The sequence below is a fragment of the Amphiura filiformis genome, chromosome 12 (genome assembly GCF_039555335.1).
Source record: "Amphiura filiformis chromosome 12, Afil_fr2py, whole genome shotgun sequence".
Lineage (NCBI taxonomy): Eukaryota > Metazoa > Echinodermata > Ophiuroidea > Amphilepidida > Amphiuridae > Amphiura > Amphiura filiformis.
In genome coordinates this window covers 43,415,261-43,433,819 of record NC_092639.1, presented here as the reverse complement: position 1 = coordinate 43,433,819, position 18,559 = coordinate 43,415,261, and the positions used below count along the sequence as shown (strand labels likewise).

At 37.7% G+C, this 18,559-nt stretch overlaps 1 long non-coding RNA gene across 1 annotated transcript; it reads right to left on the bottom strand.

Moving 5' to 3' along the window:
• Positions 1-11,196: 11,196 nt before the first annotated feature.
• Positions 11,197-18,337, bottom strand: LOC140165379 (uncharacterized). The gene is made up of 3 exons (XR_011860696.1): positions 18,228-18,337; positions 12,615-12,708; positions 11,197-11,325 (listed from the first exon to the last, which is right to left on the bottom strand). It is a non-coding gene; the product is annotated as an uncharacterized lncRNA (long non-coding RNA).
• Between the last annotated feature and the right edge of the window lie 222 nt (positions 18,338-18,559).

Here is an 18,559-nt window from a genome sequence, read left to right as displayed (position 1 = left end):
TTACACAATGACCCCCTTAAAAAAAATTCATGTACTCAATGACCCCCTTTTTTTATTTCCTGCTAAACCCAATGACCCCCCTTTTAATTCCCAAATTTAGGTGGTATTTGTGTTCTCCTCCAGAAATAATGAGATTTTTCACATTTCCAAGGTGGCCAAGTTGTTTTTACGCAGTTTGGCACTGATTTATGTGTACTTAATGATTCTCTTTGGGCAATCCTGTACCCAATGACTCCCATTTTACTTTTTGTTACCCCAATGACCATCCTTTTTCATACCGAATGACCCCATTTTTATTCAGGTTGTGTACTGAATGACCCTATATTTTTGTAATTGTACATTTGACCTGAATGCCCCCTACTTTTAACATGGCCGAGGCACATCCCTGCCATTTCAGATAGGGAGTGCCCCCCCCTGGCATTTACAATTATGAAATTGTTGAACTTTTTCTTCTGTTTTTTTTTTAATTTGTCGTCAGTCGACACCCGTGTGGTGAGAGTTAACAATCATTACTCAGAATTTGACCTTAAGTTCTGGAGAATGAGTTATGGTACCTAACGTATTCAGGGGTCATTTAATTAGTGTAGCAATATATTGGGGTTAAGGAACCTTGTGCAGGTATATGAGCTTATTTGAGACCAATGTGATAGGAAAGAGGCTGCCGCGATGCCGGATGGAGAAACATGAGGAGAACGCAGCTGGGTTGCGCTAAAGGCACGTACTTATGGTAAAGGAAGAAAACTGATTTAAATATAGAAATAAAAGATTCAATTAAAGCAACAGAAACCATATCCTTTTTTAATCACTTACAATTAGCCTAGATAATCTAGACAATGTAAACTAAAATACTTATTGACTGTGTCTGCGGTCTGCGAGATATAAGCTAACATTTGGTCAGAAAGATATGCATTTGCATAACATTCGGGATGCTTATATGGACCACTACTGACTCAAGTCCAAAAACACTTTTTACCCAAATTTACTTTAGAATGCACAACAAAACACACTGTTTGTATAAGCTAACAAAATCTGAAGCTTTAATGAAAAGTAAATTTAACACTGATTTTGGAAATGAACTGTTTAGGACTGTTACTCAACCAGCAGCATTTTTTCAATGTTCTGGACGACTGATGTATAACCTAATTCACTTATCAGCTAAGTTCACATTCGACTTGAATGTATACATCTTTTGCGTATAAAATCCTTACACAGATGACAATTTCCAAAATGGTGCTACTTTCACCAATCACTCTCTTTCTCCAGGAAATAGGCCTTTTCCTGCACTGATCCACTCAATTGACAGATGTGTTCACTGGAAAGATCCCCTCTTTGGATTTCGCAGCTCCGAAAGACTCCCTAGATTTGACCAAAATAGACCCCCCCTTTTTATTTGTTCGCAGCTAGAAATTTGCAGAAAAAAGAGACTATACCTTGCCAATAACAGAAAGCATAAGCTGACACCAACACAGACATAAAAACCAGCATCACTTGTAACGTTCGTAGATAATTCATGATGTAAATATTATTGGTCCGAAAGAAAATCCCACGAAAATATCAAAGACAACCAAATAATAATGATAATAACAAAATCTGAAGCTTTAATGAAAAGTAAATTTAACACTGATTTTGGAAATGAACTGTTTAGGACTGTTACTCAACCAGCAGCATTTTTTCAATGTTCTGGACGACTGATGTATAACCTAATTCACTTATCAGCTAAGTTCACATTCGACTTGAATGTATACATCTTTTGCGTATAAAATCCTTACACAGATGACAATTTCCAAAATGGTGCTACTTTCACCAATCACTCTCTTTCTCCAGGAAATAGGCCTTTTCCTGCACTGATCCACTCAATTGACAGATGTGTTGTTTCGTAAACCAGACTTTAGCAAGTCGACAGAAGAATATTTTTTCCTTTTGAGAAGAAAGAGCACCATCGTTGTACATGTTATATAGCTTAAAGGTACCTCTTTTTGAAGACACATAAACTATAAAATACGTTTTAAAGCCTACATTCAATTTCTAACACAGATCTACCAAGACAAACTGTTCTGCATTGTCTTTTATAGCAAAGTAATAAAACCGGAAATTCCCAGTTATAAGTTTATACGTTTCCGTACATGATAATACAATGGTAATATTGAGGCATAGAGGGATTGAATAGCTATGATTGAATTTGTTTTTCTGATCAAAACGGAATTTCTCTAAAATGTCTTTAACATGATTATATGAATAGGAGTTTCCCATCTCTTATATCTCACAGGAAATAACTTTAAATTGTAAAAAAAAATAAAATAATCAAATCAAATTACTCATGCCACATCACACGTCTCCCTCGTCGAACAGGGGGGGGGGACACCCCGTTCCCACAGCTACAAATATACGGAAACCAGCATATTCTCATCAAAAATTTATCAAAGCGGCACAATAACGCATCTCCAATTGAAAACTATTTCTACAATTACGCACTTTCTCTCAGCCAGATCGATCATTAGTGTTATTTCGGCGAAAGCAGACTTCATCACAAGTTAATTCACGTTACTTTATCACAATATAATTCACGTGAAATATATAGTATAGAAAAATACTAACGTATTGAAGTTGCATAGGCTAATTTATATTTATATGTCATCTCTCCTTTCTTGTTATTTTACGGGCAAACTAAGCCCCTTTTCTTGTTTTTTTAATGCGGGCCACTAACAGATACCTTATAGTGGCACAAATATATCTAAAAGATACATGATAATGGACCCGTAAAATTAGGCAAAGAAAGAGACTGGGCCTATAAAAAGCAAAGAACAAAGCCCTTTTTTAATGGACCTCTTAAAAAGCAAACAAAAATATACCTTAATGGTCACATAAAGATCAAAGAAAAAAATATATAAATGGGCCCGCAAAAGTCACAAAAAAGTTTCTTAAGGGATCTAGAATGAGCGTTTATGGCGTTTCGACAGTATTGTTTGTGGGACATGAGAGCACCTCAGACGTATCGAATTGCATTCTGAATACGAAGCATGTCTTTCTGATATCAAATAATTTTCATTTTTTAAATTCACGATATAATACAAATTTTATGACAAATTTTAAAAATTTGATATTTTTCAAATTTTTTATATATAACAGTCCTCGAAATAAATGTTATAAATCTAATGATATATTCTTAAAGTGTATGTAGCTGGGAGGAAAAGCCGACGATCAATTGAAAATTTTGACCTTTTATATTGAAGATATGGATTTTTTTTCCCCAAAAGACCTATTTTTTTGTTGGTGTTTTAATGCGAAAAAAATCCATATCTTCAATACGAAAGGTCAAAATTTTCAATTGATCGTCGGCTTTTCATCCCACCTACATACACTTTAAGTATAAATTATCAGATTGATAAAGTTTACTTCAAGTACTGTTAAATGTCAAAAATATCAATTTTTAATGATTTGCCATAAAATGTGTATTACATTGCGTATTTTAAAAAATGAAAATTATTTGATATCAGAAGGACATTTTTCGTATTCAGAATGCAATTCGATATGTCTGATGTGCTCTAATGTCCCACAATAAATACTGTCCAAACGTTCATACCCCAGTCCTTAATGGGCAGTTAAAAGTAAAGCAAAGAGGTTTAATGGCTATGTAAAAAATGTTGCCAAACTGGTTTCAAAATGTTCCTCTTACAAAAAGAATGTTGCACCATTTAGGATGTTTTTGTAGTTGTTGTTGTTTTTGCCGCAGTGCGGCGTTAATACGGAATTGGCATGAAGAAGTATAAATGTTACTCTCTCAAAATATTGATATTTGAGGGCAATTTTGACCATGGCATGGTAGCTTTATTAATGCGTTGATTTTGTATGCGATTTATGCAAACATACGTCACAATGAGAATACAAGTGATCCTGTGTCAAATACTGGGGTACCCAAAAAGGTGGCTTTGTTACATTTTGATGTGCAGCTTGGATTTCAAAACACTGTCTCTTGAGTATTCCTTCACTTAGAAGATTCAATTAGGTCTTAAATTGAGGCGAATTTATTCTAGATTACTCATGTTTTTATCCTGTTTTAAAATATTTTTAAATCATTTTCTTATGACGTTTGCCATGAAATGTGCCAAGGGTGGCTGAGGATTAGGGGGAGGAGGATTAGGGGGGAGGGATTCATATCGTAAATTTGATTTAAAACCCCCATTAAAAATTTGAATCTAGTAAAAAAATGTCTAAATGGACTCCCAGACATCTAAACCAAGTAAATAAATGGGTATTTCTCTGAAAAGGTGTACTATTGGAAGATAGGCAAATATGAATTTGAAAATGATTATAAAAATGTTTCCTTTACATATCTGTAAGGATGTAAGTCTCTGGTGCATGAAAACAATATTTGGCGCAATCTTTAGGGGCGCCCTCTATATTACAGAGGGAGTAATCTGCAGGTTGTGCCAGGTGAGCATCATCTCCGTCACATTTAGGCCAAAAAGGAAAAAAGGACAAAAAATTGTTAAAACTCTTAATTATGAGTTTTATGGATAACTTGTAAGTTGCTTGATTCATGTTTGCTTTTTTCATTTAAAAAAATATACGATTTTGTACTTTCGTCATTTAGTTGGGACAATGAGAGGCAGGCTGTATGGAAAATGTCATGTCTGTTAGTATTTTTTTATAGAAACTTAAGTATATTCATAATTTTGCTTGAAGTAACTAAATAAATTTATATTGACATAGTAAACACATACAATATCAATTACATTTCCAAATAGTAAATTCCATGTTGTCTGGGTCAAAGGTCAAATAAAGGTCAACAACAATTGTGATGGAGATGACAATGCTGTGATGGAGATGATAGTGATGTGACGGAGATGATATTTCTACACAAATTCCTATAGAGAATCATCTCCGTCACAGAAATTTGATTTCAGTAATGTTTTCACACTACTTGTAAATGAAATTCATACAGATGAAAAGGTTTAGAATTGGTAAGCATTTTCTGATAAACTAAACTGGACTTCGCTGTATCTCAAGATCCGGTGATGTGATGGAGATGATGGTGATGTGACGGAGATGATATTTCTACACAAATTCCTATAGAGAATCATCTCCGCCACGGCAACATGTGACGCCAACTGATGTAGCGGAGATGATGGTTCAGACATTGCTTACGATTAATAGCAGGGTTAAGCTTACCCACGTGTTACATATCACCACAACAGCTTGTGGGACATATTCAACCATCATTATTTTCCGGAAAAATTCAACAATAAGACTTATATCAAATTGATCAGAAACGTTTGGAGATGATGTTGAATAAAGGTACGCGCATGTATACTTGAAGATACCCTCAAAATTGGCAGGAAAAGAGTGCCAATGTGCACCTATTCCGGGTTGATGTTTTTCGTCGTCTGTAAAGGCAGCGTACAGGATCAAATTATTGACCTCTAATATTTGGTCTTCACCTCCAGCCGTTTTGATGCCAATGTGACGGCAATGATGCAAAACCAAGGGACAGCAATTTTTTGACACAAATTTTTGAATTATTCCATAAAATTGACTTTAGAAGTGGTTTTAAGCATTTAAACCTTCTTAGACATGATATTTACCCCAGTCAGTGGTAATTTTCACTTCCTACCCTTGCTCACAAAAATACTACAAAATCACTCAAATTCGGTGCGTGACATCGGGACATGGGGTTTTCAGGGGGGTCGTCAGATATTGAAGATTTTTTTGACTCCAAGAAATTAATTTTTCCCCACTTGGATGTTCTTAACTATTTTTATACATACAAAAGTCCATGACTAAGCCAAAAAAGAAAAAAAAAGTCCGCTTTTAAAACTTTTATGAGCGCCGAAAGTCGCGGGACTTAAAAGTTACCCTTTTCAGAGAATCACCCAAATACAGAAGTTCATTTAAAAGACCAATACTTGCTCAAAATGATTGTAAATGTGTAAAAAAGAGGTGGGGTTACATCCTCCCTACTTTGTGATTGTTTTTGCCCCCACTCTCTCATTTTTTAACCGATTTCCATAAAAAATGTGTCAAAATGCTCAGGAGGATGAACCACTTCAAATGAGATGTGTAGGTAAAATGTTTGAACCATTTAATTTTTTTACTATGTAACACAAAGGTACCCCAGGTTGTGACACAGGATCAAGTACGAGTCAAAATCTGTTTGTAAACAAGATTTTATTACAATAACATCGCCTTGTCCATACTTTGTCCTCACTCGAGCAAGACACCACGAATATGAGCAATATATATATATATATATATAACTATGTAAGCAAAGAATGTGCACAAAGCGAGAACGGTAATAGAGGTGCATGGTCACTGCACCTCTATTACGTAATATGTAATAGTCTCAGATATTAGTACTCTTACTTACTCTTACTCCGTCGACTATTGCTGTCGGACATCAATGATGGCTCGCCATAACCGCCTGTCCTGCATGCTGGTCTCAATTTCTGCCACTGTGTATCCTGTGTCTTGTTGAAGCAGGTCCACAAAGGTCTTCTTGGGACGTCCTTTGGTTCGTTTTCCTTGGGTGGGCTTCCATGTTACCAGATCTGATGTAATCCTCCCTTTGGCTCTCTTACAGTGTCCCGCAAACCGTAGCCGTCTTGTGCTGATTTTTGAGGTCACAGGTGGAATGTCCCCATACAATTCCTTATTGGTCATATGCATTTTCCAGCTTACATTTAGTGCTGATCTTAACATTCTTGTATAGCAGCCATCCATTGCTTTGCCAATTTTCTTGGTAATGGTCCAGGTTTCACAACCATACAGCAGGACGCTTTCTACAGTAGCTTGGAATAGGTGTGTTTTGAGGTGTCTGGGTAGAGACGATTTCCAAATATTATTGAGTTTGTTACAAGCTTTCCATGCCATTGCCTTTCTTACTCTGATGTCTTGCCCAGTACTCCTGACCCACGACCCCAAGTACTTGAAGTCTTTTACTTCTTCCAGGAAGCTGCCATCCTCGGTTTGGATTTCAACATCTGTTGAATGGTTATACACCATGAATTGTGTTTTCTTCGCATTCATGTGTAATCCCACACGAAGTGCAGCGTTTTCTACGTTTTTGAGCAGTTCCTGTGCTTGGTTGGCAGTATCAGATAGTAGCGCAATGTCGTCTGCGAAGTCAAGATCAGTTATGTTCAGTGGACCAACTCGTCGGCTTTTTCTAGGTTTTATAGTGAAGCCTAATCTCTCCTCCCTGCCGTCTATTGCAGATCTGAGGCAATAGTCTAGGACGATGATGAACAGATATGGTGCCAGCGTATCACCTTGTAACACACCTGCTAAAATTTCAAATTCATCTGTGTCACCATCTGGGGTTGTCACTTTAGCCTCTGTACCCTGGTAGGTGTCTTCAATTGCATTCACGATGATATCTGGGATGCCATAAGCTTTCAAGATCTTGATCATTTTCCCTCTGTGGACGGTATCGAAAGCTTTTTTGAAATCAATAAATGTTACCACTGCAGAGAGGTTCTTTTCTTCAATGCCCTCAATAATCCTTCTCAAGGCAAGAATCTGCTCAGTGGTCGATCTCTTTTCTCTAAAGCCACATTGATTCTGTCTGAGCTTATCATCAAGGTGTGGTCTGATCCTGTTCAAGAGCATCCTGTTGAATGTTTTAGCAACTATTGAGCTTAGGCTGATTCCCCTGTAGTTGGCTGTTAGGCTGAGATCGCCGCTCTTAGGTACTGGGATGAGGTTCAAGATGGACCACTGGTTAGGTTTCTGTCGGTTTAGTAGTACTTGATTGCAAAAATCAAGTATGATTATGTCAATATTGCATCTCTTGATCACCTCTGGTGGAATACCATCTTCTCCATAACTCTTGCCTTCCTTAATAGCCATCTTTGCTTTCTGGTATTCCTCCATATCAAAAGCATCTGTTCTGATGGGTAGTTCGTGAAATATAGTTGGTATATCCTCATTTTCCATTGTCACTTGTGGTGGATTCCCTAGTAGGTTCTTGAAATGGTCATGCCATTTCTTCAGTCTTTCTTCTTTGTTGTCATCTTTTAGTCTTCCACTCCTTGCCTTTTTCCTACCACTAACACAATTGATGATACCCCATGCTAGTTTATGTCTGTGGTTCAGATTGGCCTCTTCATATTCCTTCAACTTGTTCTCTATGAACTCCCTATTTGCTCTTTCATATGCCTGGTCTAGTTCATCCTTGCTCTGCTCAAATTCTGAATGAGTATCTTTGGTATTCTCTTTGACGTGTCTCTTGTTGACTTCTGTTAGGTGTTGTCTAGCTTGTTCTACTCTTGAGTCAAAGCAAAGTGCTTTTCTTTGCTTCTTTGGTAGTTTAGGCATTACTTTTTCAGCAGCCTCCTTATTGGCCTGAATCAGGTAATTATATTTTTGTGTTTGGTCTGCACAATTATCATCAGATAAAACAGTAAGAGTATACCTGTCCTGAAGTTCAGGGTCTGTTGCTAGTTTGGCCCAATCATATTTCACTCTCTTTGAAGGTGATTTGTTGTTGGCTCTTAGACTGAGTCGGATGTTTGCAGTCACTATCCTATGATCTGAACCTGTGCTTGCGAAAGAGTTGTAAGCTTGTGTATTAATTACACAATTTTTCCACTTCTTCCTGATTAAAACATAATCCAGTTGTGCTCTGATATTAGTAAGCGGACTGCTATTTATGCAAACATACGTCACAATGAGAACACAAGTACGAGTCAAAATCTGTTAGTAAACAGGATTTTATTACAATAACATCGCCTCATCCCGGAGAAGCCATAAAACCTCAATAAATGCATATAATTATGATCAAAACGTGACACACCGAGAACTGATTAATTTTCTAGGAAAAAGTTAGTAGTATATGATGCCGGGACCCTTGAATGTACATAATGTCTGTAAAATATATCGGCGCACTTCCAACGGCCTATCTTTTGAACAATGTTCGGGTCCGTACCCATACTAATTGCCGATGTGGCACCAGTGGGGCAAAATGATTTGGCTGTAAAACCCTGACCCTCTAAACCAGCCAGAGCAATGGCCTGAGTCAAAATATTCGCGACCGAAGATGCGCCCAATGCATGGTAAGGGCGTCGTAGTGTTAGAAAAACCGCACCATTGTCAGGTCGATGCAAATCAGTTCTGTCTAAGTAAGCGTGGAGAGCCGCGACGGGGTCCAAAATGTCAGGGTAGCGTTGTGGCAAAGTCACTGAAAATCCAGTGCGATGTAAATCATTCTTAATTCCGAAGAAAGTAATCGTTGCGGACCCGTCGCCATTGAAAAGAACATGGCGCTTGGAAAAAACAAAGTCATGAGACACGCATGTTGCAGAATCAAACTGTTTGCTTTTCGGCGCTATGTCGGATGGACGCAACATTAACGTTAGCGCCAACAAATTTGCCGAAATTAAATCCTGTTTGGGGGGAACAGAATTTAGTATCCATTATAGTATGTAATGTATCCATACATTTGTGAAATTGCGACCACGTTTGTAGTTCCTTTTTCGAGTATTAACATGATTCATACTACACAGGGACGTACCAGGGCCGGGGACCACCTAGTCACATTAGCGGGTAAGATTTTTTAAATAATCTCGCTGATCCGCTACTAAAATAGCTTTATCATGTTTACCGGGGACAACTTTGAGCAAAGTGCGCGAATACTTGCAACTGCAATGACAAAATGGATTAAATAAGAAATTAGTTATGGGTTTATAGACGAATCCAACGAGCCAAGTCATGGTCAGGATGGATTTGGTCGGCCATATTTGGTTCCCCGCATGCACCAAACAGGTGTTGTGAGTACCCAATTGGTTGGATTAAACCCGCTTAAAATTCGATGTTGATTCTTTTGTGTTGTAAACTGTCATCATTCTTTTGTCTACGTGTAACACGGGTGATAGAATGCATTTTAAAATACCCTTCAAGGCCGCATCATTTCACATTTTAGGTGAGATAGCTGGGTCCCCGTCGCGGCTATGGCTGCCATTGAGGAGTTGGAATGCGTGAAATTGGATTCGTCTACCGAGATATTTTGGTCAGTTTAGTCCCGGTATTTCGAGCCAGGGGCAACTTACCGATTACCCCGGTCGGTACGCTACCAACGGGGCAACTTACCCCTTACCCCGGTCGGTATGCTAACAGAAGGAGGAAGTTTATTCTTCTACTGAGCATGCGCGCGATTCGCTTAAACCGATCGACTATAAATTCAGCTTTCAGAGAGGTGTTTTACATTAGTTTAAACTTTGCACACAATTGATTTGTAATCGGTATGTTATAATTATTAATAAACAACACCTGAAACTTAGACGACAAATTATAGCTGATTACATGCTTTATTGCACTTTGTTTGTTTTAAATTCCACCACCACAGACTTCATAATTCTTCATTGTTTAATTACTTTAAAGGAGGGTGGTCCGATTTCACCGTACCCTTTTGTCTTGTGAATAACAAAATGCTTAGCCAATCGTCGTTGCTTTGGCATACCGTCGTATGACAACTTTCAAAATCTATGAATGAAACTCTATATTCACAAAGTTTTGAGACCTAAATGTAATTAGTTAATGAGATATGGCACTAATTAGTATGATACGACATGGTTTTTATGTACCACCTCCCCTCTAAATCTTTGTTCTATGTTTTGGCATACAGTCGTATCACAGTCGCCATAGGCCACCGTGTAACTGCAATTTCCTATTGTTTTAACATACTGTCGTATCACATGGCGTATCATATATTAATACATAGGTTGTCAAATTGTGCATATTTTGGCATACTGTCGTGTGAGTTTGCAGATTAATTACTTCTAATTAGTGAATTAATAAAAAGTTTGTATTATGTTGAGAACAAAGACAGATATATTATTGATTATATTCTTTGATAATAATAAACATATTTTACTTTGGTGCTCTCTAGTGGGTCTTCAAAAATTGGAAAGACTTTAAAAGCGATTTTCTCAAAACGGCATTGTTCGTTATACGACAGTTTGCCAAAACAGCGACGCAATTTTTGCGCATTTTGGAAATCCGAATAAAACATCTTTCAGCACTCAAATTACACAAAGTCAATGGATAAATAATGTGGCAGCCTACCGATAAGTTTCCAATATAATGGAGAAAATTGGTGAGGAGGTTTTCAATCGGAATATACTCCTTTAATCATTTTAATGGTTGAAAATATATTCAATAAATTTTAAAGAGGTTATATTAATTTCAAGTATGTTCCAGACACCAGTCGCCTTATTAACATGCAGGCGCTCTACGAGATGACCATCTATATCTCGAATAAAACATCAATCTTCATCATCATACACCCATGGCGTTGTCGTTGTCGTTGTCGATGGCGGTGGCGGTGGCGTTCTGAAACAGAAAAGAAATAGAGCTACTGTTACGACTGTGGCTTAACCCCCTGGACACTATACGGGTCATCTAACAGCACTTCTGGTTGGTTGATAACTTGAAACGCTCATTTCAATTGCCAATTACAGGATTTTAAGGTGTCGATTCAAGCCAGCTCGTATGTTTATAAAGTTCCGGCTTGTTTGTCTCCTTTGCGTCTGCTTTGCGCATAGAACTTTTTCAATGTATCGGCCAATTCTTGTTTCCCATACGGTACTCCTCTCGAAATTCGTGTCTATATGTTTCTAACTTGTAAATATTTTTATTATGTTTACTCCACCTGCTGTAATCTGTTGCGTTTTCTTACTGTCTAAATCATTCAATATTTTACTGTTTACCTCAACAAACCTTTTACATGCTTCCTCAGCCATTTTTTTTTGCAGACGATCGATCGATCACAATTAGTCTCGTTTACGCAATTTATGGTCCCCTACGATCAGTCCTAAATCCATACGTAGATTGGCAGGAAATTTAAAACGTTCGAGCTGAAAATTTGGGCATTAGCATTTGAATAACAATCTAGGTTTTTAACATTTTGAGCCCAAATGTGTGAAAATAATTGGGCTCTTTAACTCTGTAGAGTAAGATTCTGAGGACATAGTAATGGTCAAAATCGGTGTAAGCGTCTGACTTTATTAGCATCTTTCGGTTTTACTAAAGAAGAAAAAGAGAAAAGAAGAGGATTTTGGAGTTTGGAGCTTCAGAGTCTAATACATGTACACCGCCTGACATAAAAGCAATGTTTAAACAGGATTGAATTCGCACAGCTTTCCACTTTTTACTCACAAATAGAGTCAAGATTATCATGATTCAACGGGCTTCTCTTTTTTTGCCCTGTTACCCAGGTAATGAAACACCTGAGATATGGCAAACTATTCTTCCCCTCATAATCGATTTTTTACGCATTGGGAAAGTAAAGTGGAAATTTGACCTTTATGCCTATAACTCCAGAACTGCATGTACATCAGAGATAGGTCACACTAATAAGTCACACTATACATTTTCTAAACCTTAATAATGAGAGAAATTTGTATCCATATCTAAAATATTTAAGTTTGAGCCATGCATTAGCGGCCATTTTTGTTGTATGCAAATTAAAATTTTTACCGTCTTCCTTTTTTGATATGTTGTTCAGGAAAGTGTTTAGAGACACTATCAAGTAAAAACATTGGTGTTCCAATTCTGTCCAGGTGTAGCCATTATTTTAATAAAATTGACTAGTCTAATACTGATTTGTATTATGTACTTACGTCTGGACACAACAGTACCAGTAAAAATCTTCGTTACTATCTACTTCAAGATCACAATTTTCGGCTGTCTGGCCGCTGGGTAGGTCGGGGTACCCTAAAAGAAAAATGAAACATACATTCAATTGGCGTATGGCTTAAGGTGTAAGGCTAAAGGAGGGTAGTATTTCTAAATCACAAGTTCGAGAAAATGAGGTTTAAAAATCATCATAGCTTCCCATGTTTACAAAAGAAGCAGGCTTATTTATTTAACTCTCTGTGCATGACTTAGGTTTAGATAATTTCTCACATGAAATATTTAAGAAATTTTCAAGAGAAGTTGTAAAAATGTGGCATAGCACACTTTACTCAGCACATTATAGAATTCTAATATTTTAGCAAAACCAAGACTGAAAGGTGCACAATGTGGGAGAGCCCACTTTGCGCGATACGTAGGCATGCTGTAGTTTATACATGTCATAAGTTTGGAAGTAAAATGGACTATCTAACAGATCCATATAAAATGTGTTATAGCACATCTATGTTAGCACATCTATGACACTAACAGAGGTGCCAAAATCTGAAGTTTGATGATTTAATGGCTCTGTCACACTACGACGGACTGGGTTAACGAACATCACCGTATACAAAAATATTTTATCTGGTGGAAAAATCACCAGTCCGGGAGGAGATTGGGTGGGATTTGGGGTCCGATTCTCGTTCGTCTCTCTATGCGTTGTGGCCGCTAATTCTCCTGCAGGCGTCTTATATCCGATCGGTTAACGTCCGACAAATGACCGGATTTGGGCTCCGATTACCATTCATCTCTCTATCCGTTGTGACCGCTATAATCTTGCAGGCATCTTATACCCTATCGTTCAACGTCCGATAAATGACCGGCGAATCCGTCCCATGTGGCACCAGCAGGGACGTCGACCCTATCAGAAAAGTGGGGAAGAGAGGGTGTTTGAGAGGGTTTGAGGCCCCTCAGAGGCAATGGCGTAGCAAGCACTTTTTCAGAGGGTGGACCAAGTGGGGAAAGACAACTCTTAAGGGGGAAACTTTGAAGAAAGTGTTCAAAAATAGGCTAAAAAGTACAAAAAAGGGCTACAAATCTTACATATCAGGGCAACCAGCGTCCGGGGGCAATAGAGGTGAGAAACCTTTGGACAATGAAGGCCAAATTGAAGCCATTAGTGGATCAATTTTAGCACTATTATTGGATACTATTTTAGTTTGAAAAAGCCACAAATAGGTGAAACGAAAGCCTAATTGAAGCCATTGAAAAGTTTTCACCATTATTGTATAATGTAAACAATGTTTTAAACATAACACGTGGATGTCCAAAGCAAGAGCAAAAAGGAAGACTTGACCATTTTTCAAAATGAAGGTCCAATCGAAGCCATTTGCATGGGGACTGTATTTGCATTATTAGTGCTATTGTGTAAAAATTTATTTTTAAAAATGGAAAATTTGGAAAATTGTTTTTTGGTGCATAATTTTTACACTATTATTGCCTTAAACAAAAAAACAAAAAAGGCCCGAACTTAATTTGCAAAATTTAAAATTTTACACTGGTCCACTGACACTTAGATATAAGACTTCAGACTCGTAATTTCAGGTAAAGCATGCATGGATTGATATGTTATAAAGTCAGTAATAGACCCAAGTCCGTCTTAAATACTGACTTTGGTGACAAAATGTCACGGGCCCTGCATATCGACGGGCCGGCAGTAATTTTCACAGGCTTTTGGGCCAAGGACCCACCTTTAAGCACTGCCTATAATAATCAGATGCCTATACTTCGGCTTACTGCTATCCTGGGCCTACTCAATAACGTGCAATTTAACCTTTACTCTTCTTTTTCTTTCTTGTCAATCACTAAAACTGGGAGGAATTTAATATCGCGTCCTTTACCCTTCAGAAAGTACCCCTCCCCAAATACTACTTACATGGGCCTACTAAATTACGTGCAATTTAACTTTTTCTCTTCTCTCCTCTCTACAATTTTTCTCACTTTCTTTTCTTTTTTTCTCTCCTTTCACCCTTTTTCTACTTGTCAGCACTACTAAAAGCGGAGTGTCGACGGACTAAACAAATATCACCTAACACGAAACGCATTTGGCGGATAATAGAAGGTCATATGAAGAACATAAAACGAACACTAACGGATTTGTTAAAATACCATCCGTTTCTTGTACCATGTGTACGGAAGACCGATCCGGTGTAGTGTGACACTATAGACGGACTGGGTCAACGTACATCACCGAATACAAAAATATGCTATCCGGTGGCGAAATCACCAGTTCGGAAGAATATTTGGGGGCGAAGGCCTCACAGGAACGTATTTGCAACGAACACGGGCCGAGTGCAACGAACAAAGAACGAACATGAGCGAACATGCAGCGAGTCAGTTCAATTCGATCATCAGCCGAGTTTCACCGAATGAGTAAGGAACACAAACTGAACGTTGAACGGACGAAGCGCAAATCAAAATGGATGGTTAGTTTTGTTTTATTCTATAGTTCTCGCAATATCAAGGGAGGGGGAGAGGAACTCACATATATTGACACGCGTCATGTGCCTGTCAATATACCTCCTTTTTTATGCAAATCTGCTGCCCAATGACCCCCTTTTTAGCTTACACCTAAGGACCCCCTTTGTTAAATTGATACCAAATCTGCAAATATTTTGCTCGCTTTGCGCCCATTTTAAAGCAATTTTAGCTTCAAAATGCTAAATATTGTAAAATTGTGTACCTTTTTGCCTAGAAAGTTATTTTGTTAATGACACCCAATTTTGAGCGTTCCCACACCTAATCATGCTAATGATCTAATGATCCCATTTTCAACATCTAATGACCTCATTTTCTTGAAGCCACCACTGAATGATCCCTTTTTTCGAAAAAAAAAATCCCTTTGATATACCCCTAGTGTCGTACCTAGGTAGGCACAGGAAGGCCTACGTCATTTTCATGGGGTGATCGCTTTCTGCCCGGTGTACGGTTCACCATTATCAGTCCCCCCCCGGTATGTATCTTGCATATATTCTGTATTATCCTGCATGTATTCTGTATTCCTCAGGTCTGGCCGTTTCGGCCGATTTCCGTTCGTTTCTCAATGCGTTATGGCCAGTAATAACCCTGCAGGCGTCCTATACTTGTCCGATGCGTATTAGTTCAACGTCAGGCAAGTGACCGGCGAATCCGTCCTATGTTCGCCAGTAATCCATCCTTCGCCAGCACCCGCGAACACTCCCGAAGACCTGCAGCATATAAACGAAAGGAGAGCGAACAAACTCCGGCAATATGCAGCACCATACGAACACACATCGGATAAATACCGAAGTTACCGAACATGTGTATTCGGTACACTCCGTTTCAAGTTTTGTGCATGCACAAAATTTGACGACGGACTTAACGAACATCACCTAACACGAAACGCATTTGGCGGATGATAGCAGAACATAAAAAGAACATAAAACGATCATTGACGAACAACAACGGATTTACTAAAATACCACCCGTGTGACAGGCGCTTTACGATCAACCGGATGAGCAAATCACTGAATAATACTTTAATATTGACTAACTATGTCCTTACATCATCACTGGTTTACTGCACAAAATGCGCATTAACCGTACGATATTAAGCATTTAGTCAGAATATTGAAAAACAACAGGCTTTACCATGCTTAAAGAGCGCATCGCCATCGGCAGAGAAATTATCTTATTTCATACAAAACGTTTTAAAATGTTTCCACGACCTTTCTATAACCCAACATTTATATAAAGCAAAACCCCCCGGGGGGGGGGGGGCACTCCAACTTTGGAGGTGACGAGTATGTAGGGCTGTTAAAACCCCCTTTTCAGCATCGCTGTCACCCAAAGACCCATATTTTTTTTACGAACACATGCTCTGTCACCCGAAGACCCCCTATTTTTCCATTTGATCTCTCACCCAAAGTTCAATTTGAACAGCAACTTTCATTTATCACTGATTTTGTTACTTATTTTGAAAAAAACAAACAAAGAAATTTGAAGCCATTTAGAACTAGATACTCAATTTTCGAGGTTTCTGTGGCGCTTTTTCGGTTTTCACTCAAAGATTCCATTTAAAAAAAGGAAAAAGGTCATGCTCTCACCCAATGACCCCATATTTTGTAGATTTTGCTCTCACCGAATGCCAAAAATCATGCTCTCACCCAATGACCCCATATTTTTTACATTTTGCTCTCACCGAATGCCCCTTAGTGCGAAAGTGCCAGCCCTACACCTATATCCATTTCAAATTGAAGTGCCCCCCGGCCAAATCCCAAAATATAACATGTTTAAAACGACTTAAAAACATTTTTGTATTAATTTTGTTAGGCTGTTCCTTTTCCCCTTGGCCCCGATGCTCTTGCTACACCCCTGTAACCAGCTACATAAGTAAATGCTCTACGTGGTTAAAATTGAACAAATTCTACACTATCCAGTTTGTTGTTCAGTAGTTCATAACAATGCTTAAAAATATCGCACCGGTATAGTTCCGATTCCATTGTCAAATTCAAAACTGTTCAACGACCTGCATGAGCATGCTGATAATTTTAAAAGTATGTAGAGTCAGAGGGTAGTGGTAACTGATTTTAACAAGGCTTTTGTTCGGGTTGATCACAACATCACCATCATTCCCAAGCTCCTTGATATGTGTATGTGACGAAGAAGAAGATAATTTTTGAGACACTTAAATAACTTACCCAAGCTGTAAGACAAGTTCACACTTATATAATGTGTTGATCGAGACAGAATACATCAGAAACAAGAGTTGTTTCTTCAAGCAGACAAGTTGTGTTACGTTTAACGTTATGTATAAACATAGATTTATTAGACTAGTATCATATAGTTGTGAAATGTAGATAGTTCTGTAATTTGTTATTCTTCAGATTAAGATATTATAAAAGTAGTTCTTAACATTATACCGAAATCATTTGATCTAGGAAATGTCCAAAAATATATACAGTTAAAATTAATAAAACATCCCGCAAAATAAGTTTTTAACCAATCAGAAATCTCAAAAGTAAACGAATCTACTTATTCATCATATTCAAGATGAACAAGTGGGTGAAGAGAAACAATCACCGTCCTCTGTTTATCTTCATTACTAAGAAATCTACATTGCTAAGTAATTTCGGAAGAACAAGACATTGCCATCTATATTGTTATAAAAACAATGAGGAGGTTGTTGACTTCCGGTGCTTTGCGCTATACCATGTCTCATGCGTTCGTTAATTACAAAAATCAATATTTAATTAAAGTTAATTGGAATCATAAACTCACTTTTTGGATAATTTATCATTATTCTTTGTTTTAAAGAAATCTATCTATCTAAAATTCTTGAAAGTCGTACTTTGGAAATTACAAAATCCTCATAACATCTTTGTTTAATAAGTAAACTACTTCAAACTCATTATAATTATTGTATAATAATAATGAAATTGATACAATAGAGGACGTTTACGATGAGAAAACGGACATTTTGATGAGAAACGGCCAAAATGGTGAGAATTTAAATTTTCTCATTCTTGGTGTGTGTCGATCATTATTGTCTTATTAAAACTGGTGAGAATTGCTAATCAGTAACGGAATTGGTTTCTTACCATTTGTATACGACGTTACCCAGTATATCTGGCATCCCCGCTTTTGTATCTGTATTTTTACAGGGAATGCATCTGTTTGGATCGCTAACACGAAGAATACTGCTACCAAAACAGCCAGGCAAGGTCGCGCCATTGTTATCTTCTGATGTTTGTTAACCTAATATAAAAGAAATAAAAGCAAATACTTGTATAACCAAAGGAAGCGGCTAATTACACAACGTACACTGGAACTTAAAAACACCCAAACGTTACAAACTAGCGCACGAAATTTAAATTGATGATGCTTAATCGTTATTATTAATATATTAATAAACAGGGAAAGTAGAACCACG